Genomic DNA, 12,310 nt, shown 5'->3' with positions numbered 1-12,310 from the left:
CAGCTCTTTCTCCTTGAAGATGTACTGGAGACTCTTATGATCTGTGAAGATCTCAAATTTTGCTCCATAAAGATAATGTCTCCATATCTTTTGAACAAAGACTATGGCTGCCATCTCTAAGTCATAAGTGGAATAATTAGCATTACGCTTCTTCAACTGTTTCAAAGCATAAGCTATTACTCTTCCATTCTACATAAGAACACATCCCAAACTCACTTTAAGGCATTGCAATAAACAGTGAAATCTTCATTATTTATAGGCAGAGCCAGTATTGGTGTTAAAATCAGACACTCCTTAAGCCTCTGAAAGCTCTCCTCACATTCATCACTCTATTCAAACTTCTTATTCTTCTGAGTTAACCTAGTCATTGGAGCAACTATCTTGGAGATATCAGGTACAAATCTCCTATAATAGCTTGTCAAACCTTGGAAACTCTTGATCTCAGTCACTATAGTCGGCCTCAGCCAATTTGCCACTGCTTCAACCTTTTTAGGATCCACTTTAATTCCATTCTCTGACACTATATGCCCCAAGAAGGATATATTCTTTAGCCAAAACTCACACTTAGAGAACTTGACATACAACTGATGCTCCCTCAACGTTCAAGGAACCATTCTTAGATGTTGTGCATGCTCTTTAAGACTTCTAGAGTACACTAGTACGTCATTAATAAAAATGATCAAAAAGTGATCCAGATAAGGCCTGAACACCCTGTTCATGAGATCCATGAATGCAGCCGAGGCATTGATTAACCAAACAGCATCATAAGAAACTCACAATGCCCATATCTAAGGCAGTCTTTGGAATGTTTGTCTCCTTGATCCTCAACTGGTGATATCCAAACCTCAAATATATTTTTGAAAAATAACCAGCTCTAGCTAGCTGATAAAACAAGTCATCAATATAGGTCAGAGGGTACTAGTTCTTCATAGTGACCTTGTTCAACTGCCTATAGTCAATGCACAATCTCAAGGATCCATCCTTCTTCTTTACAAACAATAATGGAGCACCTTAAGGAGAGGTATTTGGTCAGATAAACCCCTTATCTACTAATTCCTATAACTGTTCTTTTAACTCTTTCAACTCTACAGGAGCCATTCTGTAAGGAGGAATAGATATGGGTCTAGTATCAGGCATTAGATCAATTTCAAAATCAATCTTCCTCTCAGGTGGTGAACCAGATAGTTCCTCTGAAAACACATCTGGAAACTCTCTTACCACAGGAACTGCTTCCGGTCCACTTTTGTTCTCCACATCCTCTCTAATATGGGCTAGAAACCCTCTATATTCTTTTTGGAGTATCTTTCTGTTACATCATAGAGATCATCCCCTTCACTAAAAATATTTAATCTCCCTGAAAAACTACCTCTGACCCATCCTGTCCTCTGAACTTTACTATCTTATTCCTACAGTCTAAGGATGCATAATTGGCTAAGAGCTAATCCATCCCTAGAATGACATCAAAATTCGTCAATTCTAGGACCACTTGGTCATCTAGAAAGCATTTGCCCTCCACCATTATTAGACAAACGTAACAAATCATCTCCATCACTGAAGGATCACACTTGGGCCCACTAACAAGTAACAGACATTACAGACTCGATACTACTAAACCCAATCTTAGAACAGCTTTGGGGTTAACAAAAGAATGAGATGCACCAAGATCAATCAAAACATGCACATTAAAACTTCCATTGCAAAGGTTACATGATACCACAGTGTTAGAGATATTGGCTTCTTATTGTGTCATGGTAAAAATCTATGCCAGTGCTGTCGAATCCCTTCCTTGTAAGCCTCTTGTAGAGGAAAAAGAACCGTGTGCTCTACCCTATCCCTTTCCTAATGAGGGAGCCATAAAAGTCTATCTCACTATCGATTGAACCACACTGCCTAACCCTATTTATTGAGAAGCCATCCTTTCCATATTACCTAGACATGCGCCCCTCCTGACCACACCTGTAGCATTGGGAGGTTCCAAACCTACAAAGTCCTCGATGAGGCTTCCTACATTTGACACAATTAGAGGTATCTAATCCTGAACTAGATTTGATTCTCACCCCAAGGCCTGACTTAATTCTACTCTATAACTCATTCTTCTTTTGCTTTTTGCAAAACTCCCCTCATTTACCTTTCTTAGTTCTGGATGAAGAAATAGTATTGGTTAAGTGACTGAACTTCCCTGTATCTGTAGCCTTAGGAATTGCAAATTGCTTGGCTTTTGTACTTTTCAACTCTAAACTCCTTTCAATGATAGCCTCAACCTCTATCTTTCTTGCAGCATCTACTATAAAATGAAAACTATGGGTTTCTATAGCCAAAATCAATAAGTATTTAGAGTGTAACCTCTGAGTGTACCTCTTTGCTTTCTTCTTATCAATATCATACTCTTGCCCCACATACTGTAGAAGATCAACAAATTTATCTATATACTTGTCAACGCTCATATCAATAGTCTGTCTCAACTGCTCAAATTCCACCACCTTTAATTTCCTAGAGCTTTCTAGGAAAGCCTAATTAGTAAACTCTACCACAAATTGAGGCCAAATCATACTGTCGACCCTATAAATCATATAGGACTTATACCAATCCTTTGCTTTCTTATATTTTAAGGTAAAGGTGGCCATCTAAATAGCCCTACTGTCACTAGCATCAAACTCATCGGCTATCATTTTGACTGCCTTAACATACGTAAAAGGATCACCTCTTTCTTTGCTTTACCTTGACTACTTATCTCAGTCTCTTGTGTAGGAACTGTAAGGGCTACAGGGGATAGTGGTACATGCTCTTTTGTAACTCTCTCTATGGGATTTTGAGTTCCCATAGTGGTTAAAGAACTTTGGGGGTGCTGTTGTGGAGGGTACATGGGATATGAGTTGAACAGTGAAAAGTAAGGTGGGTAGGGCATGGAAGGAGAATATCTGGGATAGCCCGTAAACCCAGGGTTTCCAAAACTTCCCTATTGAGGATATTGATACCCAAACCCATACTCTGGTCCTAGGTACGAAGGAGATACAAACTCTAACCCATCTCCTCCTTCCACAAAACTATCTTTTTCCACTCTTCCCATGCCTACAAACTCAAGATTCTCATGCTGTTGGGAGAAGCCATGAGAACTCCTTCATGCATCTATAGACATTTTAGGTGCATACGCAGTCTCCCTACTAACTTCAAAGGACCTTCTAGGACCTCTTGAAGATTCTCCCTTTCCACTTCTGCTTACTCTCTCCCTGACAACAAGGTTGGTAGGTAGTGCTCCAATATCCTTATTCTCAGGTGGAGCATTAATCAACCTAGGAGACCATCTTGAACCTCGCATTTTTGAAAGCAAATAAGAAGTGTTGAGTACATAAAAAGTTCATGTGAATTCACATTAACACACAACATCAAATCAGGTATAACATGTAACCTAACATACACATAACTTCATTATATAATATCAGGGACTCAACCCTATTCGACATGTATTTTCTAAACTGTACTGGTCAACATACTTTTCTTTCACCTCTATTCTATACTTTTACTAGCATCTAGGTCTACTCATCTAACCTAGAGCTCTGATACCAACTTTGTAATGACCCAAGCTAGGAGCCATTACCGGCTCTAAGGATTAGGTCAGCTTAAAGTTGCCAGAACCCATAGCAAGCCTAAAACCTGTGAACATACCTTTAACATGCATACTATTAACACTCAAACATATAATCAAACCATTATCTTTTAGTCTTTTCATCCATACATAAACATCTTTAACATAAAAGTGGTTAACAATTTGAACCTTAACATATATAGAAAATCACTAAAACGTAATGTTTTATCATATACACTCCCAAAAGAGTTAACATAAACCTAAACATCATCACTCATACTTAAAATGTGAGGAAGTTCCAATTTTCTATCATTACCAGCATAGTTTATCCATTCACATTTTACATATCCATCTATCCATATATCATACATAAAGAAGAGTATTAAAACTATCCCTTAAAACCTCTCTTCAAAGATTTCTTCTAATCCTGCAAACCTATATCTGGGGGTTAGGGGAAAAGGGTAAGCTTAAACAAGCTCAGTAAGTAAACTAACCAACATTAATTATATCATTCATTTCATACATGCATTATTCAAATGGATTTTCACATCATAAACATTTCACATAGGATGGACTTGTGTGCTCGGCTCATACAAAAACTCCTCAAAACTTTCGCTTAAAATATAACATGTGTCATGCACCTGGGGCATTGTACAGATCTCTCCTGATGGAGCATCGTAAAGATCTCCCCATGGAATTTTTATGAATCCATAACATACATAATATAACATAATCATAAACATAGGGGGAGTCAGTGGGTCATCCATTATCTTTCAATGCACCAATAACAATTATGCAATTATGCAATATCTTCGTGTTCTAGATACATACATCCTAAATAAATATGACATTATGCATGATGATGATCATCAATTAAATTTAATAGTTTACATTTATTAAAGTTAGAATTACCAACCTTTTGTAGCCATCAACCTTCTAATTTGAACAGTAGCTATTCTCGGATACTTAACTTCTTGAGTCCCTTAAGCTTGATCTTATAAAATCGAACTGTAGAGAGTTATGTAAGCCTTTAAAGCTCTATACACATAATAAACATCTTATTCTAGGCCCTTAAGAACCATGAAATTAGGCTTTGAAACCTTGGAATCGAAGGAGAAATAAAGTGGGCAAAACCAAGTTTGACTATCGGAGTCGTGGGCTTCAGCTGTCGAACCTTAGAACATCGGGTGCCCATTTTGGGCAGTAGCCACCATGGCTACTGAAGTTTGGTACTTTGACTACCAAACCTAAAAAATTTCCAAATTTTTTAAGAAATTGCATGCTTCGACTTCCAAACCTATGGTTTTCGGCAACCGAACCTAAAAATTTCCAGAATTCCTAAGTCGAAAACCTACAGAATCCTTCTCCCATCAACACCTAAACTCACTCCAAAGTTCCAAGGCTTAACCCAACCATATAAACAAGTTTCTAAAGCCTAAAACAACTTGAAATCATACTTAATACCTACATACATTAATCAAAAACTCAAATCTTAGGTTTTCCCCAAACCCAATATAACATATTCATGGATTTCTTCAAATCCATTAAGAGAAACTAGTCATTTAAGGCCCATAACACTTAAACATAACTAACCTAACAACAAAACATGTGATTTCAACATAAAAATATAAAACCCTAACCCTAACATGCATAAACTTCCTAAAACTCATCTTAAAAACTATTTTTTATGAAATTAAAGTTATAGAAACCTAATCCCTCATCAACTTTCTTAGATCTACCTATTAAATCAATAAGAAAAGAATGTTCCCTCTTTTCTTGGAGCTTGGAGGTGAGAGAATCAAAACCCTAAAGCTTGAATCTACTCTACCAAACTTCTAAATGGAAGAATCCACTTTACGATCTTGAAAAATCCAAAAAAATCTCTTCAAAAAGCTCCTTGTATACTCTAGCAGTTAAGAGAGAGAAGAAGTGTTTTAGGTAAAAACATGGGCCTTAGTCCCTTTTTATCCCCTTAATAACCGAGGGATTTTTGGTTGCCAAAGGCCATGCTTTCGACTGTCGAAGTCTGTTCTGTCCAAATAGGCATTTAAACCATAAAAAGGACTTCAACTGCCAAAAGTCCATCCTTCAGTTGCTAAGTTTCTTATACCCAAAACAAACACTTGAAAACTTTTAGGGATGAAAACATTTAAAACATTTTCATTTTTAAAAGAATTTTGAGCACCTCAAATACATATACACACCTTCTACCACCCTTTTTTTCTTTTATGAAATCTTTGAATTCACTAGAATATTTCATCTATGATAGAAATTCTGATGTCAGAAATGGTTGTTACAAACAAATTTGTAAAAGAAGATTGAGAAAGGCACTATAGGGAACATACGAAAAGCTCGGATGACACTCACTCCCACAGGAAACCCACTAGGAGTAGAGAAGCTCTAAAGCGCCATTAGACATCCAAGGATCATAATAAGAGAGATGGGTTCCCATGACCCACCAAGGTGACTCGACTAAATGTGTTAAGGGCTAAAGTACTAGTGGCTATGCAAGATCAAGAGTTTATGAAATGGCCTAGAGAAATGAAATCAAAGCCTCAAGACTGAGACCAAACCAAGTACTGCCTCTTCCACAGATCTAATGGGCATGACACTAACGACTACCACTAATTAATCTAGGAAATAGATCAGCTAATCAAGAAAATGCACTTGAAAAGATTTGTCAGAAAAAAAGAGGCCTCATCTAAAAGAGAAGACAAAGGGAAGAGAAAAGCTCAGCCCATGCCCATGAATGATAGGTCTAATGGAACCATACAAATGATAATTATAGGACCATCGACCTGTGAGAAAAAAGGACAAAAGAGAAAAACTCAATAAAAAACCGAGGAACTTGAAGTGATGCAAGCCAAATAGGGACCAAAGGCAATAGTGACATTTTTTTATCGAAGACGATTGGGGATTGGAAGCACCTCATCAGGTTTCCCTAGTCATCAAAGTGATAATCCATAATTTCAACATACAAAAGTTGTTGATTGATAATGGCAGCAAAGTCAATCTCTTACCATACCGAGTTTTACAGCTGATGAACATTAAAAACGAACATCTGACCTGAAGCCAAGCCCCTATTAAGGGAATAGGAGGAGTTTTTGTTCCCGTAGAAGGAAAAATCTAGCTACCTTTAACTCTAAGGGATGCCCCCATGGCTCGCACTTAGTCGTCAAATTACCCATGTTGTGCAATGCAATCCTTAGGCGACCTATATTGTACGACTTTGAAGTTGTTACCAACATCAGATATCTTATGATAATATTTCCAACTGAATAAGGAATTGCCATAGTGAAAGGAAGACAGGAAGAAGCTTAAGTAGTATACGTGGCCATGGTCGAGGCTAATGAAGAAGAGAATGTTAGGGCTAAGGTACTAGAAGTAAGAGATAAGGAAAAGGAACAAAGAACTGAACCAATAGAAGCACTCGAAGCCTTCCCATTGATGAAAATGGAATAGATCCTGAGAAACTGCTCTACCTAAATGCCAATTTTTCCAAAGGGGAAAAGGATGTGGTCAAGAGCTTGATCTGAGGCAACGCTAAAGAATTTGCATGGAAACCCTTGGACATGCCTAGAATAGATCCAGAAGTCATAACTCACAAGCTCCATATTGATCCAATGGCTAAACTAGTTAAGCAGAAGAAGAGGGCCTTCAGACCAGAAAAGCAAGCCGCAATGCATTTGGAAGTAGAAAAACTGGTGAAAGTGGGATTCGTCAGAGAAGTCATATATCCAGAATGGTTGGCCAACCCAATGTTAGTAAAAAAGGCCAATGGGAAATATCACATATGTATCGATTCACTAACCCAAACAAAGCTTATCTTAAGGATAGCTATTCCCTCCCACATATTAATAACTTGTGGTGCTAGTTTTGACTATTTGTTCTCTCTTGATGCTATGTCAAGGTATCACCAAATCCCAATGGATAAAGAAGACAAGGAAAAAATATCATTCATAATGGAGGAGGGCACTTATTGTCATAAAGCTATGCCTTTTGGGTTGAAAAATGCAAGAGCCACGTATCAGCGAATGATGAACAAAATCTTTAAAGATCTGATAAGGAGAAATGTCGAAGTTTATGTGGATGACATGATTGTAAAAAGCAAATCATTTGAATGGCACTTGGCTGACTTAACCGAAGTCTTCTTAGTATTACAAAAATACCAAATGAAGCTAAATCCAAGCAAGTGTGCTTTTATCATACGAGAAGAAAAGTTCTTGGGATATATGGTGAGTAGCCGAGGGATAGAACCCAAACTAGAGAAAGTTTGTGTTATCCTATATCTGACTCCACCAACTTGCAACCATGATGTTCAAAAATTAACAAGCCGGGTGGTAGCCCTCAGTAGAAAGATGTCTCCCTTTCTTTAGAAAAGTTCAAAAAGTGCCAAATTTCGAATGGACAGAAGAGTGCCAAAAGGCCTTTTAGCAACTTAAAGAATACCTCAGTCACCACAAATGTCTTAGGGGAAACAGTGTATATTTACCTTGCGACATTCGATTAGGCTATCGACACTGTCTTAGCTCGGGAAGAAGACAACATCCAGTGACTAATATTTTATGGCAATAAGGTACTCAAAGGGGCCAAATTAAGATATCTCAATATAGAAAAGCTAACCTTTACCCTCTTTCTGGTTGTTAAAAAATTCAAAATCTATTTGGAAGCACACCAAGGGATAGTCATCATGAACCAACCGCTAAAAGGGTTCTACATCGATTAGAAACCTCTAGAAAAATGCTAGCCTATTCTATAGAAATCAGACCGTATTGCCTCTAATACTGACCATGTACTACCATCAAAGCTCAGGCATTGGTCAACTTTTTGCTTGAATGTACATTTAGCAATAGCCAGCCTAGCCCGAAAATAGACACAAAGCAAACCTTGCCAGGCAAATAACAAGAGCATCAATTTCAGTGGAAGCTTTATGTAGATAGAGCCTCGAGACCTGAAAGAGGAGGAGCCAGAGTGGTCCTCTGGGGACTACGAGACCTGTTGGTTGAGTATGCAATCTGGTTCACTTTTCCAGTTTCAAACAATATGGTGGAGTATGAAGCTCTGATAATGGGCTAAGCTTTGCACTAGAGATAGGGGTATCTAATTTATTGGTACATACGATTCTCAGCTAATTATGAATCAAGTAAATGGAACATACGAAGCTCGAGACCCAATAATAAGCAAATACTTAACAATAGTTAATTTACTCCTAGTCAAATATCAAGAAAAGAAGATTCCCCTGCAGATAAAGCAAGTCCCTTGATAGGAAAACACTAAAGCTTATTTGTTAAGCAAACTGGCCAAATAAGAATTTGAGTTGTACCTTCAAAAGGTCTTGACTGAGGTTATCAAGCAGCACAGCTTTGAAGAACCAACTTTAGTCAGGCAATTAAGGGAAGAAGCAAGCTAGATTAACCCTTTAATCAGGTACCTCAATAAAGATGAGCTCCCTGAAAATAAAAACAATGCTAGAAGGATCATGGCAAAAGTTGCTAATTACCAATTCAAAGATGCGATCCTTTATAGAAGAGGAAAGACCACCCCATGGTTAAGATGTGTACATCAGAATGAGGCAGCCTACTTCATTAAAGAAGTCCACCAAGGTGTATGTGGGATGCATGAAGGAGCAATTACTATGGTTAATAAAATCGCTAGGCAAGTGTACTTTAGCATACCATAAAAGAAGAAGTACAAGAATTTGTCAAAAGATGTGAGGTGTGTCAAAGGTTTAGATGAGGAATCACTATTTTAACCATAGAACAAATTGCAATTTCTAGCCCTTGGCCTTTCTCTCAGTGGGAATAGGCATACTAGGACTTGTCCTAAAAATAACCGAGCAACGAAGGTTTATAGTAGTCACAGTCGAGTACTTTTCTATATGGCCAGAAGCTCTGGCACTATCCACTATCACGGCTCATAAAATGATCGACTTCGTGTGGGGCAATCTAATAACTAGATTCGGCATTCTAAAGGTCCTCATATCAGATAATGGCAAGCAGTTTGATTGTGGGGAGTTTAGAGAGTTTATTGAAAAAATAGGAATCAAGCTCTATTTCTCATCCATGGCTCATCCATAGACTAATGGATAGATTGTAGTTACCAATAGAGCCATTTTGAACGGCTTAAAGAAAAAATTGAATGAGGCAAAAAAGGGGTGGGCAAATGAAATCCTGAGTATTATATGGGCTTACCAAACAATGCTTAGGTCAGCCACAGGAGAGACTCTATTCTTCCTTTCCTATGGCATAGAAGCAGTAGTTTTTGTAAAGCTCAAAATACCTACACTTTGAGCTTAGTACTACAAGGAGCAGACTAACGAAGCAAAACTAAGACAAAACCTAGACAAAACCTTAACTAGTATATCAATAATAAATGGTGACTTGGTGTCATAATAGCAAAGTCTGAGAAAGGGCCTTTGTGAAGGGGCCCTAGCAATAAGAAGGCTTGAAGCCACTGGGAAGAGAGAAGGCAAGGGCAAGTTAGCCCCCAAGTGGGATAGACCCTTCAAAGTCATGAAAGTAGTATGACTTGGGGTATATCATTTAGAGGACATGGATCGACAACTGTTGGAACATGCATGGAATATCCAACACCTAAAAAAACACTATTAGTAAAAGCACAATGTACTTCTTTTCATGAATCCTTCAAAGAAATCCACTTTGAATCAAACAAAGCTTTCACCCTTAAGCCTCTTAAGGCACCCTGATGGGGGATCTCCCCCTGAACCTCTTAAGGCACCCTGATGGGGGACCACCCCCTAAGCCTTTTAAGGTGCTCTAATGGGGGACCACCCCTTGAGCCTTTTAAGGTAACCCCGAAGAGATACCTCTCTTTTAAGACTCTAAAAAATGCTCTAATAGAGGACTACCTTTTACATAAAAAAAAAGAGAGAAAAGAAAAAAGAAAAGAAGAGAGAGAGAGAGAGAGAGAGAGAGAGAGAGAGAGAGAGAGAGAAGAGGAGAAAAAAGAAAAGGGAGAAAAGAAAGAACCCTCTCCGACCTCTCAAGGCCTCAAGGCCTCTTCGATCGTTGAAGGCCTTAAGGCCTCTCCACCCTCAAGGTCAAGGCCTCTCTAACCTCTCAAAGCCTCAAGGCCTTTCGACCTCTCAAGGTTAAGGCCTCTTCGACCTCTTGAAGGTCTCAAGGCCTCTCTGACCTCTCAAGGCCTCAAGGCCTCTCGACCTCTCAAAGGTCTCAAGGCCCCTCTGACCTCTCAAGGCTTCAAGGCCTCTCAACCTCTCTCAAGGTCAAGGCCTTTCCAACCTCTCAAATCCTCAACGCCTCTTTGACTTCTCAAGGTCTGAAGGCCTCTCAACCTCTCAAAAGTCTCAAGGCCTCTCTGACCTCTTAAGGCCTCTTCGATCTTTCAAGGTCTCAAGGCCTCTCAACCTCTCAAAGATCTTAAGGCCTTTTTGACCTCTCAAGGCCTCTCCTGACCTTTTGATACATTAGAATTTTTAAAGTCTCAAGAATTTTTTAGTAACCTTATGCTTCTCTTTATGGGACCTTCAGCAAATAACCGTGGTCATTAATATGCCCAACTAAAACAAGAGGAGAGAAGAAGAAGAAAGAAGAAAGAAAGTTAATACAAAATAGGGGCATGTGTTCGGATATCAAAATTTTAGCACTACTAACCCAAGGTTAAGGCCTCTTCGACCTCTTGAAGGTCTCAAGGCCTCTCTGACCTCTCAAGGTTAAGGCCTCTTCGACCTCTTGAAGGTCTCAAGGCCTCTCTGACCTCTCAAGGCCTCAAGGCCTCTCGACCTCTCAAAGGTCTCAAGGCCCCTCTGACCTCTCAAGGCTTCAAGGCCTCTCAACTTCTCTCAAGGTCAAGGCCTTTCCAACCTCTCAAATCCTCAACGCCTCTTCGACTTCTCAAGGACTGAAGGCCTCTCAACCTCTCAAAAGTCTCAAGGCCTCTCTGACCTCTTAAGGCCTCTTCGATCTTTCAAGGTCTCAAGGCCTCTCAACCTCTCAAAGATCTTAAGGCCTTTTTGACCTCTCAAGGCCTCTCCTGACCTTTTGATACATTAGAATTTTTAAAGTCTCAAGAATTTTTTAGTAACCTTATGCTTCTCTTTATGGGACCTTCAGCAAATAACCGTGGTCATTAATATGCCCAACTAAAACAAGAGGAGAAAAGAAGAAGAAAGAAGAAAGAAAGTTAATACAAAATAAGGGCATGTGTTCGGATATCAAAATTTTAGCACTACTAACCCAAGGCCTTGTTATTATTGGTTACGATTCCTAAACTTTTTCCTTAAATCGATCATCTAGGTTTCATATTCAAGACAAAGATTGAATAAAACCAAAAGGAAAATTTCTTGATTAAATTCAAAAAACACATTACAAGGAGTTACTTGAATCTATCAATGAATCACCAAACAAACATTCCTAACTATTTCAATTGCATTTCTTTAATAACAAAATCCCTAACCTTATATCGGTTGGAGGGGGAGCTAGATCTACGAAAGGTATGATGGTCAACTGGTCCAGGGTAATATTTAGGGTTTATTTAGGCACAACGTTTAGAGCTAATTACACATTTGCTGCCGGCGGTAGATCATTTGGGACATCTTGTTCAACACCTAGAGCTTCATTCCCTTTTGCTTTTGGAATGGGATTATCCTTATCATCAAATTTGACCAAATTCTTGTCTGAATCCCATTCCACCTCTTTTAGAGCCGATAATGGCTTGCCTATATGATCTCGGCTTTCTTTTAGACCA

Source organism: Hevea brasiliensis, chromosome 11 (assembly GCF_030052815.1).
Source record: "Hevea brasiliensis isolate MT/VB/25A 57/8 chromosome 11, ASM3005281v1, whole genome shotgun sequence".
NCBI lineage: Eukaryota > Viridiplantae > Streptophyta > Magnoliopsida > Malpighiales > Euphorbiaceae > Hevea > Hevea brasiliensis.
The sequence above is the reverse complement of the archived record's forward strand: the minus strand, read 5'-3'. Positions refer to the sequence as shown.